A 27,186-nucleotide genomic window follows, 5' to 3' on the forward strand; every position below is an offset into this window, starting at 1 on the left:
TACAAATGCCCTTCCTTTGCCTCCAACCGCTACCTAAATTCAACACTTAGCCTAGCAATATTTAATAGTTAAAGATTTTTGCCCTTATTTATGTTGATAAAGCCAGTTCGGTAATTTTACTTGAAGGAGTCGGGACAAAAATTGCAAACTATCGAAGCGATGGGTGCATCAGAGTATGCGTTAGCATTAGTGCTCGTACCGGATGAAGCAGCCACTGTCACTGACAGGTTAAGGTCGTGCCCTGGGTTTGGCCAGTGCATGTAATTTTAAGGCAAGAAAATTCGCTGGTCCTTAAAGGTAACGGAGTGGATTCCAAGAAAAGACAAGTGCGGCAGGTGTCGGCAGAAAGTTAGGTGGGCGGATGAGGTTAAGAAGCTTGCGGGGATACAGTGGGCGCAGCTGGCAAAGGACCAAGTTAATTGGAGAGACATGGGAGGGGTATTTGCCCTGCAGTGGGTCTAGTCCGGCTGATGATGATGACGGTGATCTGGTGGCGTGATCCAGCTCGTGAATTACTGTGCGACACGCCGTAACCTCTTTCCACTTACCCCCCCCCCCCCCCCCCCCCGTAACTACCCACACACCCTTCGTCTCCTCTCAATGAACATTTCCTCTCTCTCCCTCCTCTGAAAGTGTAAAGGAAGATTCCTTGGCTCCTCTTTTTCACCTGCTGTTTGAAGCTTCAGCCGGACGGACGGTGTTTTCCAAAGTAGCAGTTCTAATGCTAACGCATGAAAGTTCTCGAGAAACGTCAAGACAGACCCGTTTACCATAAAAAAGGAAGAGAAAAAATTCAAAGGGGGTGCATAATAGAATACGACGTAAGGACACTTCAGAAACACACACAAAGCAGCATTAAAGAAAGACTTCACCCAATCAAACCACTTAGCTAAGCTATGAGTACCCATTAAGGCGTGGATAACTCGCATGCTCCTTTTAGATTTCAAACTACAAAGTCTCCGAGTGATATGACCGACACAGAAAATTATTACGTAGGAGCACCCTCTACATAGAGATTCTCTCAAGCTAGTGACTTGCATAATCACTTCAACTTGTGTCGGACTCCTCCTAGTAACAGTACAGTTCACGCAAGATGCATATGCAACTGGTTTCACCTGCAAATTTCCTTCCCTGTTTGGGTGAGTTATTACAATGCACAAAGAAGCGTTTGTTCAGTTTCCATTAAAGTCCAAGCCCCGCCAACCCCCATTTACTTTTGGCCACAGCTGCAGATGACACCGCCTTTGTTCAATAAGGGCTTGAGCCGTGCTGACCCGCTCTACGAGGTACAGAAAATAAATACCGCACCGCTTCAAGTTATCCACAAAACAGTCACACAGAAAAGGCTGCCTCCTTCGTGTTTTCTCTGCGTTGAACGCGGAATTTTCTTGCAGGCTACTTTGAAGGCTCAAGTTGTCAAATCTGGCGCAAAGTGTGCGCTTGTGTGTAGTCTTCCTATCGTTTCAACTCGCCCTCAGTTGGGTAAACACATCAAAGCAGTCTACAGTCGAAGCGAAGGTCCCCAGGTTTTTTGTTATTTGATAAGACCACGCTAAGGTTTTTGTTCTGAACACGCGCAGTGCAGTGAGAGATTACTCTGGGGCGCATCGCTAAATCGAGATATAGAACAGGCATGTTCGCAGTTAGCTCGCGCTGTAAGAAAAACAGTGGCTTTTATTCATTTTTGTTGCTTGCTTGTCACTGACGTTGAACACCCATTTTACACAGCGCAAGCGGTTGCAACAGAATTCGAATTTGATTTCACCCTGAAAGAGGACGCACAAATTCGCAACTAAAAGTCGAATAACCCTTTAGAATGTTGTTTGCACTTCCAGAGCATATAAAGAGAACTATTCATGTCGCATATTAATTCCGAATTTGTAAACCTTTTTACAAATTTTTAGGCGCTAATGGAGTCTACACATGCTGGCTTCACTTGTCTGCTTCCTTTGTGTTAAAGATTTTTAGACAGTGATGCCCCCCCCCCCCCCCGGCCCAAATTGTCTTCACGGCACAACATTGCGAACCGCCCACTGTGTCTGAGAGATGGACGTCTCGGACGTTTCCGAGAAACGTTGGGAGTTGCCCATCAGTCCCCCCGAGGGAAAGCGGTGTCGGTGGGTGACGTCGATTTGTGTGTGTGAGGGCGGGTGCACGGAGGGAACGATCGCTTTGCCAAGGTCGGCTAAGTTACACTCAGCGACCCCGGAGAAGCGAGACTCGTTTGGACGCTCTCCGGCCAGTGTTTCTTTTCTCTTTATGCAGTGGGAAATAAATCCTAGTTTGTTGTTTTAAAAAGTTATCGTACTCCCGTACGTCATTGAAAAACGAACACTTTGTCCAGGCAAGGCTTTCATCTACAATTCATGATTTCCATGTAATTGCGTGTGATTTAGAGAGAAGGAATTTGCAGCAACCAAGAGCCGAAATCAAAATCCCAAGGGGAATTCCAGGAAAAATTCGGTCTCTTCTTTTGGGGCCGCCTTTTTTCAGAAGGGATTGCACAGCGCACCATGTAACACCACAGTCCATAAAATAAAAACGATCAGTTGTGAGCTTGAAGCAATACAAAGGCATGGTTCAAGCTAGCTTTAATGCCTGTGTAGTATTATTTAGAAGCAGTAACTATTTGCGAGTATGAAGAGGAGAAGAAAAAGCACAATAACAGGAATGTGCCGAAAAGTGTAATTGTGAATTTTATCTGAATGATTATGTGTAAGCAGCACGGTATTAGTTCTGTGTTAAGCATGCTTTCTACGAAACACTGAAACTTTCTTGGTTATTTCAGTGCATTAGAACAGCAAGGGACGAAATACAAAAAAAAAGGAAGAAGGATCAAGCACATGCTCCGTACATAGCTTTTTTTTTTCATGAGATCGGTTGTTTTCACTCGCAAATAAATGCAACATCCATATTAGGCTCCATATTCCTGAACACATGTTAACGTACCAATACTGAACGAAAGTAAGCTATGCGAGAGCAAACCTTTATAACGGAGAATAGAAGGGAGTGACTAAGTGTGATTTACTATCAAGGAAGGGGGCCTTCTTGAGCGAGACTGTTGCGGAAGTTTGCAAGACGTATGCCTTACCCGTGTTTTCATTGCTCTAATTATAAACCAACTATTTTCTCCTCAGCTTTCGTATTTATATATATTTTCGTTTCGTTTTAAAAAGCTTAGCAGCGAGTGATGTTCCATGCCGCAACCACAGATTCCCTCACATAGGCCAAAAATCTACTTTTGCACTATTTCTCTGGTCCTCTGTAGAAATTCCCTGCACTTTTGTCTAAGGAATTTTAAAACATATTTTTTTCAATATTCCTTGCAGTTCATCTGCAGTTTCTCGTTGCACGTGTTTTTGCTTTGTTTTCCGTGCTTAATTACACATTTGACGCATCGGTAGGAGGCGAGATAAATTGGCTGTCATCGCCACCTAAAGAAGGTGAAGAAACAAAAAAATTGCTGACAGTCCAGTTTCGAGTTTTATTCAGTCATAATACTTGTCCTCATAAAATTGGTTTGGCAATTTTGTGGTTTATAAGGTTTAACGTCTCAAAGGGACTCATACCCCTGTCACACGGGCACTCTAAAGGCACTTTGAACTAATGCTCCTTTATGCTCCCAAAGGAGCACTACTACAAGGGAGTTCGTCCGTGCTATACACGGTCGCGGAACGACCTTCGCAGGAAGTTTTTAGCGCCCTCATCGGCGAAAACCGTTATTAAAATTGCAAACCTCACTGCATATGTAAATACAGAAATGTCACATTTTTTTAGTAAATTAGTTTTATAACCGTATTATGTTAAAGCAACAAACAACAAACAACATGGCCGACATGGCGGCATATTTACCGTGGCTACCGTGACGCTCGTATATCTCGAACGAGAGTATGGCGTGGTGAGACTGCCACAAAACAAATGACCATCCTATATTTTAAAACACCACTAATCTTATGAAGTGAATTTATAAAATGAAAACTGAATGTTTCTTTTCTGAATTTATTTATGCTGTTAACTCTCTGGGAGAGAGAGTACTCCCTTGAAGCCTCAAAGGACGAACTCGAGCTGCCTTGTTTCGAAGCTCCTTGGAGCTAGGTGTCCTTTGGCGTGTCCGTGTGGCAGCGCGCGTTCGTCCTTAGAGTAATGGAGCATTAGTTCAAAGTACCTTTACAGTGTCCGTGTGACAGGGGTATCAGTCCATGATCGGACACCGTATTGGAGGGCTCCAGGTAACTTCGACCTCCTGGAGTGCTTTAACGTTCACTGGCACCGCACAGCACACAGGCATCTAGCATTTCGCCTGCATTGAAATATGATCGCCGCGGCTGGGATTGAACCGGCTCCATAGAAGCAAAGGAAGCACGCAGTATGACTTGGCTGGATTCATATCTTGCGCTGTTGCGCCAAAAAAACATGCGAACAGGCGAGCGCGTAGGCGCCGCGCTCTTCGTATTCCTTATAATCGCTGCTGTACATGACTTTTATAACTCGCGCTATTGTTAGGTGAACCTTATCACCGCATTTACTTTCAAACTGGTCGATCTGTCGTATAGATCTAAACCCTAATTTCGGGAACGGGGTTGAGGTTAAGTTTAGGTTCGAGCACAGGACTCAGGAAAATGCGATTGGTAGCACAGTGTACCACATGTCCCCGATGCAGCTGCATGCTTTGTACGGAACACGTCTCCTAAAACAGTGCTCTACTTGCACTCAACGAAGAGACGAGGCTAAAGACACAATACTCAACTCAGTACCCAAGTGAGGGCGAAAGCCAGTCTGAGCCGGGTGGTACCAGTGGTACCGTTCCAGCCACCATGAGAGGTCTCTTCAAGTAGCTTACAAAATCTGGACGTTCCATGTTCGTTTCTGGTAATGCATTCCACACGCAGTTCACTTACGGGTACGGCGGGAATATAAAAGAAAAGTGGTTTGTTTTGTGAAGCTTCCGGTGCGACTAGGAACCCCCTCAGGGCCAAGATCACTCTGCCAGCGCGGGCCACACTTGTGGCCTCGAAGAGCGACAAGCAGAGTAATAGCCGGCAGTCAGCACAGGTTATTGAGACCTCTCAATTGTGGTGGCGTCCCTCATAGCAAGCACGTGGGGTGGGCCGGCAGATAGGCACAAGAACCTGATCAATGTCACCTCGGTAGCAGTGGTTCTGAGCCTGCCTCCCCGTCCGTTGGTTCGCGCCTGGTGTTTTTCCACGCTGCCCTACGAGCCGTGCAGCCACCGAACACGAGAGGGCGGTAGGAGAACCACTCAGGAGACTCCGCTGGAACCTCTTTTTCGCTTTCTCCGCTGCTGCTCCCAAGGAGGCCGGGGCGGAAGTGCTTGTGGTAGGACACAACAGAGACACAGAGAATGGAACAATCTAAACATAGATATTACTAACAGCTCATCATTAGATGCGTTTAGTGCCCTGGTTAGAGATCTCTTGTTTGTTTCCCAGTAGTTATTCTCATTTTCCACACTTTCCGATTCTGCCCTGTTTATTTTTACCGTTTTTTTTCGTGCCTAGACTGAAATTACAGCGCCAACTACAGCAGATTTTTCTTTCTTTTTTGCTTGTCACAATGTTTGCAGCCTATTATTTGTACCTCAACTTGAATTCTAACCGATTTTGTAACATTTTATACCATGTGTTATTGTTCAAGTTGTTTTACTTACCAATATGTGCACTACACCTGGTTGTATTATTCACCGCTCTTCCTGTTACAGTCCCTGATGGGACTTACAGTATCAACAAAAAAAAATATTGAGGGGTCGTTCGCTGCCTCGGACTGACAGTTTTTACGTGCTCCGAATAAATGCTACATGCGTTAGAAGGTATTGCAGTTCCGACGACTCCGTTAAGTGATTTCCAAAGTAAAACTTAGCGTATAAAACATAGCGTATAAGCCTACAGCGTTTCGACCAGTTTGCACTTCAAAATGACAATCGCATGACACAGTATGGAGTAGACAATGCTTTGCTCGAGGCCCGAAGGTGACAGCAACATCGAGCTCCTTAGAAAAAGCCTGAGGTGCGCTGCCCACATTACCGTGCCTCTGTTCACTATAGGCAAATATGCTAATCACGAAGCGCGAGTGATAGACACGTGTAGGTTGCCTAGGGTACCGTTAATGAATTTTCCAGCAACCGAACACCCGAGCACGGCGTCCAAGCGCCTCGGAATTATGAGGAACGCGCTTTGATACCCTACTGTGTGGCCACGGCAGCGTTGCATGCACGGCACTGTGCGTAAGGGCATCCTAAAAAAAAAAAAAAAACGTGGCGTGCGCAGGTGAAGTGACCTCCACTCTTCCCCTTTACCTGACAAGTTCGAGCGCTTGATATTTACCACAAGTTTCTCGCCATCTTAGCGTTACTGATACCAATGTAATGAAAGTCTTAAAGGTGCATTCGGCCTCCACTTTGCGATGCGACTTTAGTATTGCCTATCCTCAATACTAAACACGAGTGTATTATTGACGCAACAGCTTGTCTTTCTTAGGTTGCGTCAGCACTCCTTCAGTAACCCTAACCTCCAAGGAAATGAGCCTGTTGCACAGTGGATAGCATATCGGCGATACCTGCACGAGCCTTTGATGCGGTGTGTTTTTATTTGCATTTTTAAATGGGTACATCTGTGTTTGACCATGCACATGTGCGTAGTTCTTGTGTACGTATAAATTGACCTGCTGACTACAAATAAAATTCAGTTGTATGATACAAATAAAATTCAGTTTTAGTTGTATCATGATATCGGGAGTCAAGAACTTTTGCATGCAGATATTGACAAAGAATACTGGCATTAGCGCTTATATTACCCGTGCTGCCGCGCAGCCACCTGCTTTTTCACAGGGATTGTGCTGAAGTTTTCTGTTTCAAGTTTCAAGAAAGAGGGGAGTTGGTGTCCCGTAAACTAGTGAATGCATGTACACTGCTCCACTAACTCGTCGTGGCAGTGATTCCCGCCAGCCATTTTGGTTACCTCTGTTGATTATGTGGCAGCACCTGTGAGGCGGTAGGGTGTTTCCAAGTCCTACGCAGGCATACACTGGTTCTGGAGCCAAGAGGCTAATTCGCGCCGCGAGATTCTAAGCAACACCCCCCGCTGCACAATCGCTGCTTCCTGAGCAGGGAACTTTGTTAGTTATACCATGTTCACTTTTTCATTTTTGTTTCAGTAATGGCGAGCTCGCGTACAGTTAGAAAGAACAGAAGTCAATAATACACTCGTATTTAGTATTGAGGATAGGCAATACTAAAGTCGCATCGCAAAGTGGAGGCCGAATGCACCTTTAAGACTTTCATTACATTGGTATCAGTAACGCTAAGATGGCGAGAAACTTGTGGTAAATATCAAGCGCTCGAACTTGTCAGGTAAAGGGGAAGAGTGGAGGTGGAGGGTTACTGAAGGAGTGCTGACACAACCTAAGAAAGACAAGCTGTTGCGTCAGCACTCCTTCAGTATCCCTAACCTGCAAGGAAATGAGCCTGTTGCACAGGGGATAGCATATCGGCGATAACTGCACGAGCCTTTGATGCGGTGTGTTTTTATTTGCATTTTTAAATGGGTACATCTGTGTTTGACCATGCACATGTGCGCAGTTCTTGTGTACGTATAAATTGACCTGCTTACTTCAAATAAAATTTAGTTGTAAGATCAGCACCTTTGTGTGTGTTCCCTTCGTACTTCGTCCTTGTTGCTTAGCGCTACTTTAACATTAAGGATTATTTTCAACTCGCCCAATCTGCCGTTCTTCTACATCATAATCTCATTATGCATTTGTAGGTCACGAATAAGGAAGAAACTGCTCAGGGATGAGCGGAAGAAAGGCAAGACACAAACGCTGAGACTTCCCGGTATATCCGTAATCGTTGGATTACGTCCTAAAATCAGCTTAGCTGTAAGTGCTTCCATTAGGTCTCTACGAAGCAGGATTTTATTAATGCCTCCGTAGCGTTGCCTGTGTGTCACGGATAGTTTTTTTTTTATGTGAGCAGATAGTTGATGGCAGTAGATGAAAGTTTTATGTTTTTTCCTGCGTCTGCAGGTTAACTGTGAGGCAGCTTTGACGAGGCATTTGCAGGTCACGAGTATGAAAAAAACAGTGCGGGGGAAGAAAGGAAAGACACAAACTAAATGCTTTGTTTATTACTTTTCTTCCTCGGTCTCGTCCATGCACGTTTCCGAGTTCCTATGCACCAGCCGCCCAGAATGTGCTCATGTACTGTACTTGCGCGATGTGCCCCTCTGAAACTATTAAATCACATTTTGTAGAAGACACACTTTTTGGAATACCCAGCTTTGTAGTTGAGCCTAGTGTTTACTAACCGCAATATCGCACGCATTGTTTACAAGTTCAAGTTTGATGAAACGCACGTTGAAACAGTGCGAAGTCTCAGCACCACAGGGAGCATTAACATGTATTTCAGCCTTATTAACGTAACTTCATTCTCCAGAGTAGTTTGCGAGTATCGTTGGCTACTTCGAACGCTGCACAAACTCTGCTCGCATTAGCTTTCATGAAAGCTCTCTTTTAACGCGATGGCATTAAAGCTTTAACAGAGTCATGAAGGCGAAAACTGTCCGACGACGTCGACGTCAGCGTCTATGTGAATCCTCCAGCTGCTGGGTGGTGGGAGGAGACGGGTAGTGTTTTAACTCGATAGCATTGGGAGGGCCTTGAAGGAAGAAATTGTCTGGCGGCGCCGGCGTCTCTGTGAAGTCTTTACCGGCTAGGTGGTGTTTAGGGGAATTTACTTCTCTTCACCTGTCACCTGTGCCATTTTCCAGCGGCCACCTGCCAGTGCAGTGGTGCATCGCTTAATTGCAGCTTCACTGCGACGGTGGTAGCACGAGGACACAAAGCCATCTAACAATGTTACGCATTTTGCGCAGTTGCGTACTCGGAGTTTAAAACGAATCACAATTGCAGTAGACTGGGAAGTTAAAGCCAATAGATTCAGAATTCGAATAGAATCATAATTGGAATATAATGAGAAATGATGTAGTTCGGCGCAAGAAAGAAAAAGGCTATCGCAACTTAACCGAATCAATACAATTGATCTCCCGTAATCTTTTTTTTTCGTGTTAGGATGGCGCAGAATCGTGCCAGCGTCTCCTGAATTTGCGAATATATCTTGTACCGCGCTTTATGGCACTTCCCCCAGTACTTCCTCCCGTACCACTCTGTCCACGTTCCGTACATAGAAGACGGCTAAGCAAATATTTCTCCTACATCGTGGCCCAGAACGTTAGAAGGGGGGGGGGGGGGGGGGGGGTTGAACAAGACGCTCTTGCGTTTTCTCTCGCTACGCTAGCCCTGTTTTCCTTTTTTTTTCTATCCCCCTCCTCTCCACCTTTGTAATGAAGGCTAGCAAACAAATTCGTATTCAGGTTTACTACCCGGAGTTTTATTTTGTTCGCTCTTTCTGCGTAATCAAGAGGCACAGCAAACAAGCCCTGTCCGCTGTGGGTCCGTCAAGGTCCTCTTTCAGCTTGCGAAGCCTAGCAAAATAATTAAAGAAGGACTAAGAACTAATTAGACGGCCATTTCAGCAAGATAGATTGACTTCGTTTCTGGAAGCCTGGTTGACAGCGCAGAGTGCTCTATAATATAACGGCGACTCTGTTAAGAACACGCAAAGAATGAACGCTATTTGTTTATTTTTAGTAAAAGTGTCCGTAATTAAAGGGTTATAGAATATTTTCATTTTGGGCTCTCATTTGACATTTGTTTTTCACCCATTGCATTCCGATGGTTCCTCCGCGAGAGTGAAAAGGACCGAGGCAAGCTCGATTTTTTTTAGAGGTTCCTTGGGCTACGTGTTTTATTCCAGACCCAAAATCTAGGGACGATTTTTCATCACTTAAAGGAATCGTACTTCCTCCTCTACTTCCTGTACCCATGATAGCAATTTCGAGGCAGCGTAATGCACTCAGGTAAGAAGCTATGTCCCGAGCTCATTACATACATCAAAGTCACGGCTTTGCAAAGAGAACCGGGGTTATGCCATAGTGTTGGTTGTTCTTTCTGCATCCTTTTTTTCTTGAATTATTCGCAGTTGTTTCAGTTATAGTTTGTTTTACAAAGAAAGTAGGTGCGTGCATTTGGCCCGAAATATTTACCGCCTCATTTTCTTGTTTCGCTGCTACAGCACTGTAGAAATCACCATCCAATTGAACTGCGGGCAGTACGTTTAAAGGGGCTGTGAAGGAGGCTCTAATAAAGTTGCGGCATGCCTGGGATATTGAAGCACGCCGTTTCACGAATAGTGCCCAGCAAGAATTTTTTAAATGCGCTTTGTAGAAGTTGAGTTATTTGTAGTAAACATATGAATTTCAGCGTCTTCGCGCCTTTCCCTCTCCTCTCGTCACTTTTTGCACGCTAGAAGGTATGCTCTCCTTCGCCGACCTCCCTCTGGGAGCAGAGCTTCCCGACCCGCCGGAGCTAAGCGGCTTATTGGCCGCGGCCACGGTAGCTGCCTGACGTCTGAAAGAATCTAACCAATGGCCGCCTCCCACCTTTTCTACGCAGATGCGGGGGACGGAGGAGGGTGCGAGCATGAAAAAGTCGCCGGGAAGGGCTCGCCAACTTTGACGCGTGATTGTGGGTCGTCTGCTGCGTGTAGAAGAGTATTATTTGGCTCTGGTTTTCATGGCAACGCAATGCAATGATTAAGTGAGTTAATGTGCTTTCCTAGGAAGGCGTTTCAGAGCCCCTTTATACAAAACGAAGTAAACCAATGGTATTGTAGTGAATCCAACAAAATGTCATTCTGAAATTCTTGGTTCATTTTTTGAGAGTCACTTAGGAGAAAATTGGGTTTAGGAGTTGATTCGAAAGCTGCACTGCTGTTCAGGACTAGTACAGCATAGTCCCAGCCCGGTCATTTTATTAGCAGCAGCACGGAAGCAGACAAGCTGTGCCGGTTGTGGTCTGTGCGGGATGCTGCTTTGAGTAGAAAGCACCTATATGCTTAGGGGAACAACTCCCTACGGTAATAATAGCTGCCAATGATACCTGCGATCCGAGTTTGGTCGTCTAGAAACTGCTTGCGACAGCATGCCCTATGTGTAGTTACGTATAGTAATCCTTGCGTATTTCCTTAAAGCTTTTCCAGCGCGTCGAGCGAAAGTGGATTTAATCCGTGGGATAAGTTGAAGGAAATTTTGAATTTAAGCGCGAAGACTACCAATGATAGTATAACAAGAAACGGCTAAGTAATTGCTAGTGAACTCCTTTTGAATGACATTAATAACGTTTTGTCACTGTTACGGATCACTTTGGTATTCTTGCCCTGGCCCCTAAGGAGATTATCAAATATCAGTTTTTTTTCAAGGTCCTTGCTCTTCCAACCTGCACCAGAATCTGAAATATGACCGGTTTTCATAACCCTGGAATCTAGTTAAGCAGAGGACAAAGATAAGTTAAAGACCAAGACTTTTGACGTTCGTAATTAATATACCAGTGCCGATATTGGCAAGCATGTATAACCTCGCTCTTGTGGCTAGAATTTTGGCCGCCGCGGTGGCTCAGTGGGTATATGGCGCTCGGCTCCTGACCCGAAAGGCGTGGGTTCGATCCCGGCAGCAGCGGTCGAATTTCGGTGAGGGCGAAATTCTAGAGGCCCGTGTACTGTGCAATGTCAGTGCACGTTAAAAAACCCCAGGTGGTCGAAATTTTCGGAGCCATTCATTACGGCGTCCCTCATAGCCTGAGTCGCTTTGGGACGTTAAACCAACATAAACGTGAACGTGTGGCCGGAATTTTCTTCGACTAAATGCAAATTGCCAGGGTTGTTGCTCTTCTTAAGGATGACACTATTATCTATCCAATTAAATACCGATGTGAATTCTTGTTGTACTGCCAAGGGTTTGCAAGTTATTGTATATAGTAGGCTAAACAAATTTTAGTAAAATTCTCAGTGTTATCCGATTACTACAAGTAGTATGGCTTCAGGCAAAGAAGGGCGACAGAAATTGCTCTAATTAGGCAGAAAGGAATCATTTTAATTGCATTTGAAGAGGAATAAATTTTATCTCGGAATTCATATTGATTTCTGGAAAGCATTTGATGTAATCAGCCATCGCCTGTTGCTACACAAAATTAAGCCATTGCCGAGTTCGAGAAATAAGCCTTCTTTAATATAATCCTATCAGAAACAGCGTATGCAAATGGTAGTCAGTGGCTGACGCGTGGTTCATAGTATGATCCACACGTCATGCACTTTATAGAATCTTTTGTCTGGGGTATCATAGGTAGCATTTTAGAACCTTTATTATTTGATATCTATATCAACGACATATTTTATGCACAATTGCCTGCAAGTTATTAAACTTATGCAGATGATCTCACAATGCTACTCTACTACCCGGTAATAATGAAAATGATTTATTGATGCAGAGCAATGAATTTCTTGAATACTTGCATGAAAGGTTTAAAAACTGTGTTTAAATGTAAATTCAAAAAAATAAATGCTATCATTTTATGTACAGAGAACACACCTACCGAAGCAGTTTCGACCTCAAATTGAACTGCAGTAAGATCAAAGAGGTACCAACTGTACAACTTCGATTACTTCTCTGCGTATACAATGACGGACTTATGTGAAAATGCTCGTGAGAGCAAACAACAGCTTGAAATATTGGAACCAGACTCCTGGGCGAATAAAAGCGCAGTGGCTTTCCAGAAAGCCGCCAAAAAACTTTTCTTCCCCCTGAATCCCTTAGTAAAGTTAGACAATTGGCCACCTTAAAGGACGCGCAAATAAAAACTATAGAATTCAAAACATTTTGGCAGGAAAGTTTTTAAGCCTACGTGGCGAATGCGCGCTATCTTCTTGTCATCAAGGTTTCGGGTTTCGAACGTCTAAGCGAGCACAACCCTGTCGCAGCTCTCAGTGTGCTGCGACATGCCTCTAATCTTTTTTTCTCTTTTGACATCACATACTTGTATTCTGCCATCTATATAATAGGACTCTGCTTCCTACTATTCACTTTCCTGTAGCTGCTACTAGTCCCCTCTAAATAGGAACGCTAGACGCGTTCGTCTCGCTTTGATCCCCTCTAAAAGATTTATCTTCCGAGAAATCAGCACCGGCGTGAACGCACACTGAAGCTGAGCAAACTTACAGAGAAACGTTATCGGATTTTCAGGCAAAAAAAAAATGCGTTCTCGGAGTTTAGCCGACAACGGGAAACAAGTAATTAAGTTAGGGTGAAATGAAAAGTTTTGTCTATGGCGTGTTCCTTCATCTTTGTCCTGGGTGTTCGCGCTGAGCTCTTTTCCTGCATTAAATCCTTTCACGTCGTCACAGGTGCTACCCGTCCACGGTTATAAAAATAGGAAGCAAAGAATAAATTTGCGACGACATTTTTCAGTGCGCTACCACTAGATGGGTAACTAGATAAAAATTTGCAGCTATTTAGACCCAGGTTGGTGTTCCCGAGGAAGTTCTCTCGAACAAATTGTTAACTGCCACCTGCCACGGTGGGCAGGTTATAATTACGTCACAACGTTCGCAGCGCGCCAGGCGTCACAGCATAAGCCATATCCGCTTGCACGGACCCTTCTAACCAGTATTCATCATTATCATCCATACCACGGCCACTGCAGGAGAAAGGCCTCTCCCATTTCTATCGAACTACCCGGTCCTGTACCGGCTGCGGCCACCTTATCCCTTCATTCTTCTTAAACTTATCTGTTTGCCTAACTTTCTGTCGTCCCCTGCTACACTCGCCTTTTCTTGGTACCTAGTCCATTACCTTTAACGAAAATCGGTTACCTTGCCTTCGCATTACATGCCCTGCCCACTCTTCTAAACATTAACGCATTAATAATCATCACTAAGAAGAAAATGACTCAGACCACAGGAAGAGCACATGCAAGAAAGCCTCCACAAGAATTCTCTGTGAAAAAATAAGGCTCCAGTGAACTGCTCCTCCTCCTCATTGCTCGGGAAGAGCACCCTGGATCTCAGAGGCCGCAGTGGCGGCCCTAGAGAAGGCAACTTCATCCCGACCAGTTGAAACTGAAACAAATGCTGGAGGCCCGATACTGCAAAAATCGAAAACAACTTGCAAAGCGGATTCTAACCAGTACACAAGATGACTTAGGTTTTGTCAACAACAGGCTGTGGACCAACGCAGCTAACTTCTCGTGTATTGCGCACCGGTGAACATCCACAACGTTCACTATTCGAGTGACGAAACCCCCACTGGGTTTTACAGGCACATCACCAATATCAGCGTTCGTTTATTATATGACGGGAAATCAGCAGTTGCAGTATAATTAGGCCCGTAATTTTCAAAAACACACTGAACAAATTTCAACAATGACCACGATGAGCCATTTCAGAATTTTCTTCGCGAAGTTTCATTGGCTAGGATCAGGGATATCTACCATTAGCATGAGGGTGCCTCTGCGCACGGCAGCAGCAAAGTTTGCAAGCGGCTCTATGAAATTTTGCCACAGTAGTTCGCTTGGCCAGCATGGTCCGAAGATCCCCCCCCCCCCCCCGGACTTCTTTCTATGGCGGGGCATATACCGGACACTGACCACATCACACAACCTAAAAACAAAACTACAACAAGTATGGAACTCCATTCCTGAGACCATGATCAAGAACGCCACGGAAAATGTACCAATGAGATGCCACAGTGGCATTGCAGCAGAGGGTTAGCTGCTCGAACACACAGTGCAATTAAGGGTCGCTTTCTGAAGCAACAATCGCTGAAAAAAATCTCTCGACTCGGCTTCGTGAGGACTAAAGTTCGATCACCGCGACCGTCGGTCTACCTAGCCGCTAAAACCAATGGGAGAAGGAGGTTCCCCGGCCATAGCGATCGGCTGTTCAGAGTTGCACTGCGTGGGAAGGTAGTCTGTGCCTCAAAAGTCCTGTCGAATGTGGGCAAGACGACTCGGAAGCGGTGGAACCCCTCCAGTCGCACTCAACGCAGCTTGCTTCGTGCAGACAGAAACCCAAGGAATGCGAATACGAATTTCGCAGAGAAACTTAGAAGAGGTGTACAGATGTGCTCTAGCACGTACACTCTTGTGAAACTCTTCAGAAACTATCGGATTATTCCGGCTCCCCCCCCCCCCCCCTCGTCGCAATCACCGTTGTCATGCATCTGACGTCTTCTGTGCTGCTCAAGCACGTGACAAGCAAAACAAGAATGTAGATATGCCACTAAAAGATTGCATTAAGTTAATACATCGTAGCATAAGACAGAAATGGCAGTACACGTGGGACATCAAAGCAGAAAAATACACAATGTAAAACCAGTTATAAGTTAATGGAAGTCCTGCATCCACCAGGAACGTTTTAAGAAAGTGATTATATGCCGTCTTCGTATAGGACACATGCACCTCACACACAATTTCCTGCTGACAAAACAAGATCAACCGGTTTGTGAAAAATGTGGACATGAAGTTACGATTAACCACATTTTGATTTCTTGTGTGAAACTGGAAAAACTAAGGAAAAAGTACTTAACTCAGTTTTATAATGAATACATTCCTTTTCATCCTGCACTGCTTTTGGGAGATAATGCAATTTTTGATATATCATGTGTTTTTAGCTTTCTTAATGAAACGGGATTTCTCAAGAGACTCTAAACTTTTTACCCACTGGTTTGCTCGAATTTTAGTACACCTCATCCACTTTGTCATGCCTGAGAAGAAGGCTGAGGCTTTTATTTTGTTTGGTTAAGAGCCTCGATATCCTTGCGCAGCCAAGGAAAGCTACCGAGGTTACTCAGCCCTCTTTAAAGCTTTTACTAGTAGCCATTTCTAAAATTTGTGTATGTGTTCACTGGGTAGTACTAAGGTTTGAGGGCCTCTACACCAGGGACGATTCTTATATTTCTATAACATTCAACAAATGACTTTTGCTATACCTTGTTCTTGGCGCATGATGGCCTCAGTTGCCTATGTGCCATTAAACCCAACACAACACAGCACATCTCAAGTTTTAAAATATACAAGTATTTTCTTTTTCTGTTTCGCAGTCTTGGGCGCTTTATCGCTTCGGCAACGCAAATAATCCCTCTTCATTGCTTTAACAACGATGCTTTGTAAGCAGTAGGATCATTTGCTTCAGCTTGCAAACGTCGACGCCTTGCGCAACACAGAAATGCGTTACTCTTTACGCGTAGTATAGAGTATAAAGTAAAGTATAAAGAACTAGACGCCACGGCCTCCAATTTCCCCGACACTTAAACGAGCGCCGACACCAGCTGCCGACAGGCACTGCCATCGCGCGGACAGATTTCCGACAGCTTGTTTTGTGTAAACGCTAGACGACTGCTGAGCATCACAGCAACGACAAGGCGAAGGCGAGACGCTGCCTCACCCACCAAGCCACGCGTGTCAATATGAAACGGTGTGCTGTGGTCACCCGCGTTAAGAGTTGTGTGCTTAAATATATTGTAATGAGTTGAGAGAGGCATGCTGCTCAGCCGCGAGACGCGAGCGTTTGTACTAATGAAAGCGTGCGGCTTAAATTGCGTCCCTAGTAATGACACGCGCCCTTCATGAATGTGCGATATTGCGGGGCTTATCATGGCGCTAACCTCGAGGCTTCTTGCAGCCAGCGTGTCTTTGGCTCAGCTTTTTGTGAGTTGAATGCTGAAGGCCGATGGGAGGCAGCCAAGGAGGCAAAGGCATGAAACTCGTGATGAGCGCGGGGCATCGGGTTACTCTAATTTTTTTTTTTCGTTTTCTTGAGACAAGTCGCAGAATAATTTCGACATTACTTTTTTCTGCTTGATGACACAAGTGTTCATTATATTTTTTACCTTCCTTTCTATGCTGTTCTGTTCTCATGTTGGTTAATTATGGCTGCTCGCACGTTAACGATCCTTGCATGCGTTTGTCGTAATGGCAAGGGCGCGGCGTCTTTATAACAATGCCTCTTACCTCCCCCGGAAAAAAAAAAAAAGCTGTACGTACTTTATTTTTTTTTGTGCTTTTGGGGCACATGAAAATTTAACATCAGCTTTTGGTTTCTATGCATGACAACGCAACCTGTGCTCAGTAATTTCGCTCAGTGCAAAGTACGAAAGCGATCAAGACGTAAAAGTAAAAAAAAAGCCTGTCTCACAAGATTTCAGCGAATACGAGAATTAAATATCAACACTCTCTGCCTTCCATTGTTCTCTTGTAAAAGGCAAAAGGGACAGCTTAAGATATGGTAGATTTAACGCGAGGTATTTGTGTTGCTTTTGACTGTAACATGACCCCTGAAGTCTTAATCTTGTTCCTTATCGACATTTTGCAATAGATATTCTTTTGGGGGGAAGTTGATTTTCGATTATTTTGCCTCATTCTATATTGCATCATCGAAATACATGCTGAGAAACCGCGTTACAGACATTGAGACGACCACGTTAGTTTTATATCTATGTTAAACTTCGAAAAAAGCATATCGTTCGTTTTACGTCCCAAAGCGACTCAGGCTACGAGAAACACCCTGCGCCACCTATCGCAGTTTTCACGAGGGGATGGAGTGGTGGGAGCGGTAACGAGGAGCACTTCTGCACACACTGACACTCGGTGACACATTTTCAGGGCATTGAAACAATGTCACGGGCTAGAGGTAGTGGCCTGAGTGCCGGAAAAGAAAAGCCAGCAAGAAAATGCGTCACCACAAGCTATGCTGCGTCAAGATTAGTCGCAGTCGCTAATGGAGGCTCGCATCAAAAGCTGGATTGTAGCAATGTGGGGAGTAAGGTCCGCATCTATTGGGATGTGCAAAGGGAGTTGTAGTAGACTGCATTTGAATGTACCTACTGAATTTACACATTTAATCTCCCTGTTCACTTCTAGCCGTTTAATAATCACGAGCGCTTTATAATCGTGGGTGCTTCATCGCTCAAGGACTTTTGTGAGCATTGCGTTCTGGTTCTCCAACGAGGAACCCAGGTGAAGACTTGCCTGGTGTACACACCTGGTTGGTTGCCTACATCCGGGTGGGCAGGTGTGCCGCATGCCACAAAGCAGGCTTGAGACACATACGTATGCCCTAAATCGGAAAATATGAGTAGTAGTGCGGTAGCACTACTCGCATCTGTTGTACCGCACTGCTATTCGATCTGTTGTGAAAATGGGGTCATCATGGTAGTGCAGGCCAGCTCCTACTGCACTACTACCAGAGAAAAAGTGTGGTGCTCTATCATACGGAGTAATCAAAGGTTGAATGCGGATAATCTGTCCCCTTTCATAATGGAGTCGCCTTAACATACGTGGCGGCGTCCAGACCTCTCGCCGCGCTTCAGCTTCCGCAACGCTTGTGATCCTTGCGCGTCTATTCCGCGTACTCTGAAGCTCGTGTGTGCTATCTTCCGCACACGTTTATGGGATGCAGTTGTGCAAAAAAAATGTTCGGTGCAGTCACGCAAGCCAATGGCCTGAAATGTACGAAGGTATCAGTGCACGGGCATGCTCCATCAGCTGTTGTGAGATCGGGGTCGTCACGGTAGTGCGGCCCAGCTTCCTAGTAGTCGGCGCGGCTTCCACGTTGGGGGTGGGCCAGCCGAAGCGAAAAAGGTATATACACCATGACAACCCAAATGTTTGCCACGAGGGAAGACAACATTATGGCTTCTCGAGACGGGGCGCGCTCGGTGACAGACGGTCAAGTCCTGCTCACTGGTCCTCTCTCTACGCTCCTCCTCTGGTATTCGCGCTCGCTATCATAACAATGGCAGTTCCCAGAAGGCTCCGGGCTACAGCCGAGTCTTCGGACACGGCGATGCTCCCGGAATGCACCAGCAGCGGCACTAATTCCAAGAAACACGCATCACGACCATCATAAAGGAAGACGACGGGCCAAGGTGCAGGCACTGACGCGCTTCCCCAGAAAAGACAAGTCTACGCTCTACACGGACGCCGCCAGCGAATCCGACAAGCCGGCCATGTGCATGGTAATCCCGAGTGGGGACGAACACGCCCAAGCTGCCGCATCGATCGCCTCGACTTCGTCCCGGTCAGCGGGAGAGGGAGCCGTTGCCCTTTCCCATACTGCAAGGCGTAGCACGCCCGCATAACGACGCGGCCGCAATACACGTCGTGACCGGCTGCCAGGCCGCTTTCCGGGCGTGCGCATCCGGCCTGCTAACTCCCCATGCGTAACACGTACTAAAAAAACCTCCTCAATCCCAGCACACTCCCCGTGGTACGTCACTTCAGGGCTTCAGGCCACGCGTCCCTTTCTGGCAACGAGCGCCCACACGCGTTCACCCGAGAAGATGCAGACCCGGCACCAGGCGGCGGGTGGTCATACATCACCAGCACACTACCGACAGGCACAACCCCGAATACTGCAAAAACAAACAATGAAAAGCATTTCTCACCACCCCACATCTTTTACCAGAACGGATGCCACAGCTTAGGCGCCAGTTCCATGGACGAACTCCTCCCAAACCTTTCCACAAGACCACCTTCTTCCCCTCACAATATCCTCCGCTCTGCCCCTCATGCAACCGCGCCCAACTGACTCTATACCTCTTCATGTGGAAATGCCCAAACACCTCGCGCCGCATCTCCCCACCCCGGCAACCGGTACACCCCCACCAAATACCTACTCATGACGGGAAGCTACTCTGTCCAGGTCTAGCCTCTGCGATCAGAAGCAGCTGATGGCGCCAGCCCGTAGACTAGCAGAAGCTATCGGTGTACTGGACTGTGGACCCCAGCATGAAGAATAGTCCACCAGTTGATCTTCATTCTAATGAAGTGAAATTATTTCATCACCACCACCGGGACGGTGGCACAAAGATGATACTGCGTTGCATCAGGCCCCATGGCGGAGGTTGGAGGACGGCAGGTCGCGGTCATGCCAGTCTGTGTTGTTGGCGCTCGAAAAGCAGTCAGATAAACTTTCGCGGCTCCGGTTACGACAGCACCTGGCTTTAATACGGGGACAGCGCTGTAATTCCCTTTGATATATCGCCTGGTACACCGCTGGGTTGCGAGGGAGCGCTGCAATGATTTTTTTTGTTGCAAATACTCGCATTCCGTATTATTTCGCTCTCTTGGCTGTCTGAACACTCCTTTCCTTTTTCACCGCTTTTCATTCCTTTCATCCCATCTTTGACGGTTCGATTCAGGTATCAACCCAGAAAGCAAAAAGCAGCATGTCGTTCTGTATTCCAGTATTATTCTAAAAGACATCATGTCCCATTCTGCCTCTCGCTGCTTCACGTTCCAGCTAGTGAACACAAACATAGCACCACGAGGATTCTCCCCTGCCGCCTCCTCCGCTTCCCAACATCTGCTTTCTGCGTAATCATTATCCTGATTTTTCCATGCTGCTCGCATAGTCATAAAGGTCTCACGGGCAGGGACATTTTATTTTTCGTTCTTTTTTATAGTCCCACAAAAAATTGTTGTCACAAGTGTCTGGAATGACCAGTTGCTATTATTAAGCACAATGAAGAGGACACTTGCTCAATGCGCGAAATGATAGGCTTTATTTACGTTGCACTCAAGATCCTTAAAATATGCACCTACTTGTTTACCATGCCGCCGTAAGGCGCCCTGCTGTATCGAATTACAGAAAGGAGGATTCACTGAGCTTCACAAGCACACGAAAGGAAAACTACAAGAGCAACATACTCTTCGCCAAAATCATGTACTCTATCCTACTCTCACAAGAAGGATTTGGTCGGAAAAAAAATGGGTCTTTTCTCAGACTAGAGCGCTGCTATCTTCAGTCAAAAGCACACAAGCTTGGCTCAAAGAATGACCAGGTTTTACTCGTCAATAAATGATTCAACTGCGTTCTTTCCCCCCCAAAAAAATAACGACTTTCTTCTGCTCCCAAGGCCACTAGCTAGTCTTAGTACGCTGACGTCATCGGGATTGACTGCGACTAGTGAAAGCGCGATAATAGATTTCTTACGTATACGTGCCCCTATTTCTGTCGGTTTCCGTCTCTGCCACAGATAGCCCGAAACGATCGCGCATCAGGAGACGCCCGAAGAGCACACAGTTTTTGGTCGATGCGTGGGCTGTGTCCCCGGTGCCTTATGTTTTCGGTCTCTTGCTTCCAACTCTGCAAATATCTCCCCAGTGTGTCAACTAGAAATGAAGACAAACGTCTTGTTAGATTCGTTCCCGTCATCTGCTTCTGTGGTTTTGATATACGATCAGTGCTATATTCCCTTTACGTAAACAAAAGTAGGGTTCACACAAGAAGCACAACGTAGTGGCTGTGCATTAGTCAGCAGTGGTGGGAAGAGGGAGAGAGGGCAATAAAATGTGGTAGAGGGAAAAGGACAGAAAAGAGAAGCGGAGGTGCTACGGCTCCAGAAATGCCGCAATGATCCGCTGCTATGTTTGCGATGGTAAGGTGGAAAAAAAATCACTCTCTCTATCTCTTCACTACTCTTGTTCTTTGCAAGTTTTTGAATTGAACTTAGAAGAAAGAGATATTACCTAGAGGCAATTTAGGCGGCAGAAAGATGAGGTCAAGCCTCTGCGGTGGCTCAGTGGTTATGGCGCCCGGCTGCTGACCTGAAAGGGGCGGTTTCGATCCTGGCCGCGGCGTTCGCATTTCGATGGAAGCGAAATGATGGAGGCCCGTCTACTGAGCGATATCAGTGCAGGTTAAGCAATGCCTGTGGTCGAAATTTTCAAGAGCCCTCAACAACAGCGTCCCTTATAGCCTGAGTCGCTCTGGACGTTACATCCTACGAAACCAAACAAACCATACCAAACCAAACTGGGGATAAGGTCAAGTGGTATGTGCGCCTGGTATAATTTTGATGCTTCCTTTGAAGGTTTGGGTTTCATTAACGATTCAGATCGATTGGCTCGGGGATGTATTTAGCAACAGACGTCATGTTCACTTGGGTGCTCTTAATAAAGAAGGGTTTCAACTCAATATATACTGCTAACTTTAGCTGCATTTTTTTGCAACTGAACGCGAACACTGCAACACCTTCGACAAAACTGAATTCCCCAAGAAAGCCCAGCTTTCATGATACGCGCACACCTGCCAGTGACAAGCGGCTCATGTCAAATAAACGACAGAAGGCTGAGGTCAGCTCTACCTTTCGTGCGAAGAACTGTGAGAAAATAAAGCAAAAAAAAACTCCCCACATAAAATAAAATGAGCGTACGCGCCATGACGCTTCAAACGCAGGGCACATTTCAGCAGCGTGTACTTATTTTTGTTCTTAAACAGACCACGAATAACATGCCCACTGGAGCAAAAACGCTGTGGTTGACGTGTCCACAAATCTTAAGCAATGGCAGCACATTTTTTCCCCGCTAATGTTGTTTACTCTACAGAAAATAAACGTCGAATGAAAAGCCGCTTCGTAAGCTTCCTACTCTGGAAATAAATGCTGCTACATCTACGCGAATGTCTCTATATTTAGGCTTTCTAAAATCCCGCTGGCCAAACAGACCTCCATGCGACGAAGGCCTTTAACATGCGATGGAGGCCTTTACCAGCGCCTGCTTGAGGCGCTTGTATAGACCTGTGCTGCCCAGGGTACGTCGTGAAATTCGTGCTAAAAGCACCCTCTATGGGTTTGCTGGGTCGCGAAAATCCCCCCCCCCCCCCCCCCGTCTGGTCAAATGTTTTGAAGGGAATCCCCCAAGGTGGAGTTGACTTGTAGTAAACAAGTAATTACTCAATTGTATCCACCCAAGCTCAGCCATACGGCTGCAATAGAAAGCTATCCGGCCTCAAGAGAGACTTCGTATTTAAATAAAATTCGCCCTGGTCCGAGGTTCGAACCCTGGACCACCGCTTCACCGGAGCAGTCGCTCTACCAACTGAGCTAACCGAGACTGCTTGCATACGGTAGGGGGAGAGCGAAATCAATAACTCGAAGTGGTAACAGTGTTAGTTAAATGTTTTTATGGGAATCCCCTAAGGTGGAGTAAATTTGTAATAAGGGCGTAATTACTCATTGGCATCCACCCAAACGGAGCCATACGCAGCTAAGCGCAGCCAAGCTATACAGCTTTCAAAGCCACTTCTCAGTTAAAGAAAACCGGGACGTCCCATCAATGCGTTCGGCATTAGTTAGATTGCACTAACCGTTCAGACACGCGACTACAGATACTTCTGCATTTCGTCCTTTTCGAAATGTCACAGTTGCACCTGGCTAGGAATCAGGATTATGCTTCAAATTCCGTCTCTCGTTGTTTCGTCTTTATAGTTCATTTTTGCTCGCCATGAGATACCGAAAACGTTAAGTGAACTGTGATTTGCGGCGTACCCCTGACTTTTTATTTCTTTACGCGCAGTTTTTACTTGCGCAACTGCTGAATAGAGTAACTTAATGGTCAATTTCTCTCACATTTACGAATGAACAGGCATAGGGAGCTGGTTGTTCATCATATATTTCGCCTTTGAGGCGCCGCAGCAGCCAGCGCATGGCGCGATCGATGTTTCTCTCAACCAGTGAACAGGGCTGCGTATGTCCATAGCGTAGTATCCCCGCTTCCTGTGGCTTTGAAGGAAAACGTTTCCAATATTTCGTCCGAACGCACGCGCAGCGCCCTTTTTCGAATTGTTAGGCTACAGCCAGCTGACGGAGAAATTCGTGATACATGTCCGGTATTATCACACTCACTTGTGGACCTAAAAAGGCGCCACCGGGCGCAGAAAGCCAGCGAGATACGCGCTCCAGCGTCGGCTTGGTGCAGTTGTACTACTTATAGAAAATTCTGAAGCGAAACCAATACGCTAGCTAAAGCCAATTTCGCCGTGCGTTGCCGGTTGACCTTCAAGTGTGCCAGAGGTCAAGTGTGGCTAAAGGCCTTAACTTATGTGGTCCATCATGGTATCTCACCTCTTGACCTTTGACCTTTCATTCGCCGGTAGTAGGCGGTAAAATAGGCCGCAGCATTCATTGGTTGAACAAATTCTCGCGATGAACCATTAATTTAACTGCCACCTGCCAGGGTAGGCGTGCTGCTTACCAATGTGTGGAACGCACTCAACGTTACAGACGCCAGGCCGCGGCTACTTGCCCCATACACCACAGCTTTCGCTCTCTAACCAGGTCCAGTAGTAGTTAAACTGCAGCTAATGTTTTTGGCCGCCTAGAGGCGGCCCTACTAGACCTTCAAAACTCCAGCAGAGGAGGCTAACTTTGTTTGACAGATTGTATTTGCAAGGATTACGTGACGCCGCCCGCTGCACTTGTGTTTCTTTGCGTTATTTGTTGTTTGAAAGTGGTTTATTTTTCACGGCCTCATCCCAGAAGAGAGATTGTGATCAGAGAGGAATCTATAAATGGAAAAAAAAATACAAGAATCGCCGACATGAAGACAGAGGGGTAACGAAAACTTCAACGACCGATACGCAATGATGAACCGTGCTCCCGAACAAACACATAACATACTATACCTGCAGCCACCATGCAGGTGAAGATCTCGCTTCCTCGCGGCCCCTTTGGCCCCGACAATCAGCTTTAACAAACACACGCTGATTGGACGCAGCTTGGTCAGGTAATATATTAGATTGTCGCGCATGGGTACCGGAAACAAAGGGAGGTGTGTAGAAGAAAACAGAAATAGGAATACCGGGCACGATAATCAAATCAGGCAACGATGATGGAGCGCATTGTGAGACCCTAGGACCCGGCCGCTTGCTTCGCAACATTGTCAGAGTGCTTTGTGTTCTTTGTTGTGAACATTTCCTACTCGCGAGCGGGTAATCATCGACAGCGCGGACTGCGGCGGCGGCGCTTGTGGTGAAGAAAAGCATTTATTCCATATATATACAGAGAGGTGTTCATCCACACAGATAAACAACCTTTCTAACTAATGTTGTGGGCGAGAAAGAGTGCCGCTTGTTCCCCAAACAAACTCACTAAATATAGCCATGGACTCGCACTGCTTATGGTACGTTCCGCATTCCGAATAAATCAGCTTTCCTGTAGGTACTGCCCGAGAGCACTATGCTATTCCCGCCGCCGGTCACGCCTCGCGTTATACCAGCGTTAAACTGCAACACACTCTCGCGCGGTGCATTGCGTGTGTTCTTCGGTATAAACTGCCATCTGAGCGCAAAAGTCAGGAAAGGAAAGAAAATGCGCGTATTTGGCTCCCTGAGTCAGTGGACACCTGAATCGCGATTTCGACTACATGGCGGCTGTTACAGATAGATGAGCGCTGCTTGCGTTCGCATTGACAATGTTTTGGCAGTACCGCCAAATTGGAGCAATATGCTGCCTGAGTTCTTTGGCTTCATTCGCGTTGGTAACGTTGTAGATTCAGTTGGTTTTGATTAAAGGAAAGGCACATAACTGGCTCCTTGGGTCTGTGGACACCTCAATCGTGTTTTTATGCACGTGGCATTGGTGTCCACCTGCAAAAAAAAATTCGCAGTGGCTTTACTTGGCTAACCCTAGAATTCCGCGAAAAGCAAGCACGCTTGCGAAGCGTCTGAGGCTCGTCCATCGCAGCTCCGCTACACGCACGCGACAGCTGTTCTTTATACACACGATCACGTGGCTATGACGTGGTATCGCATGGTCTTACGACACCGCCATCGGATGCCATCACGTGGCTTCACATCACCCCATCACGTGGCTTCACATCACCCCATCACCCCATCAGTGTCAAACGTCAACTAAAGGTCATCGGTCAAGTTCAGGGGACAAGGGTTCGACACCATAACTGTACCACATATGGGCGTACACGGCTAACGTGGTTGGGCTGGAGGGCGTTCAAGGTCGTTGTGCTGCCTACACGAAGACTACTTTACCTAGCGTAGTGAAGCTTTTCGCTCCCAAATAAGATTTAGCACAATATTATGTGCTTAGCAATGATAAACTACCAGCAATTTTTGTTTGTTTATGGGGTATTTAACGCCCCAAAGCCACTCAGGCTATGAGGGACGCCGTAGTGAAGGGCTCCGGAAATTTCGACCACCTGGGGTTCTTTTACGTGCACTGACATCGCACAGCACACGGGCCTCTAGAATTTCGCCTCCATCGAAATTCGACCGCCGCGACCGGGATCGAACCCGCGTCTTTCGGGCCGGCAGCCGAGAGCCATAACCACTCAGCCACCGCGGCGGCTGCAATTTTTCTTTTTATTTGTATCTTAAAAACTACAGCCTGGCGATTCCAACTCGGGGCTCGTCTCTCGTTGTATTTCGTTTTCTTTTTCACAAATCTATTTCTCCTTTAAACTGTTTTTCCAACGCTTATCTCCTTTTCGTTTATCTTCAGTTGACTTGAAACCCGGCAAAGCTCCCCTGATCCGGGCTCTGCCTGTCCTCCATTTTGTAGCGATAGCTACATTACGGTAGCGCCACCGCGGTGGCTGAGTGGTTATGGCACTCGGCTGCTGGCCCGAAAGACGCGGGTTCGATCCTGGCCGCGGCGGTCGAATTTCGATGGAGGCGAAATTCTAGAGGTCGTGTACTTTTCGATGTCAGTGCACGTAAAAGAACCCCAGGTGGCCGGAATTTCCGGAGCCCTTCACTACGGCGTCCCTCATAGCCTGAGTCACTTTGGGACGTTAAACCCTCATAAACCTAAACCTACACACTAAACAATTTCTCACCCTTTAGGGTGTAAATAAGCTGTCCCCAGACGAGCACCCTTTTCCAATTGTTCGGTGCTAAAAAAGTTTGCCGAGATCAGCACCCTTAATGAAGGGTGCACTTAGTGATACTTTAGAGGATGTAATGGTTGTACCTTCATTAAAGGGCACTATATTTCCATAACACCTCTACGAATGCATGTTGGAAGGGTGCTTCACATGGATCTACCCATGAAGAAAATCCTTCGACTGATGCGCGCCCTCTAAACTTTCATGCTGTGCACCCTTCCTGAAGGGTGCTGATCTCTGCACCCTTTTTAACACCCAAAAGGGTGTTCGTCTGGGGACAGCTGATTTACACCCTAAAGGGTGAAAATTTGTTTAGTGTGTACATTACGGTAGCATTTCGAGCCTTCAGCGTGGCGGCGGCACGTAACCATGGCAGCGGCACGTGATGGTAGCGGTGGCACGAGACCATGGCGGTGGCACGTGACGATGGCGGCGCAGCCACGGCGTGGCGGCGCCGCCCTCGCCACGTGGTTGGTCACGTTACCAGCCACGTGTGCGGAGCAGCTGCTACTGCCGCCGGCGCGGTGTGCCGGCAGAACCGAGCTGCGACAGCTGTGCGCATGAGCCGTGTCAAGTGGGACGAAGATGAAGAAGGAACGC

This window comes from Amblyomma americanum, chromosome 3 (genome assembly GCF_052857255.1).
Source record: "Amblyomma americanum isolate KBUSLIRL-KWMA chromosome 3, ASM5285725v1, whole genome shotgun sequence".
NCBI lineage: Eukaryota > Metazoa > Arthropoda > Arachnida > Ixodida > Ixodidae > Amblyomma > Amblyomma americanum.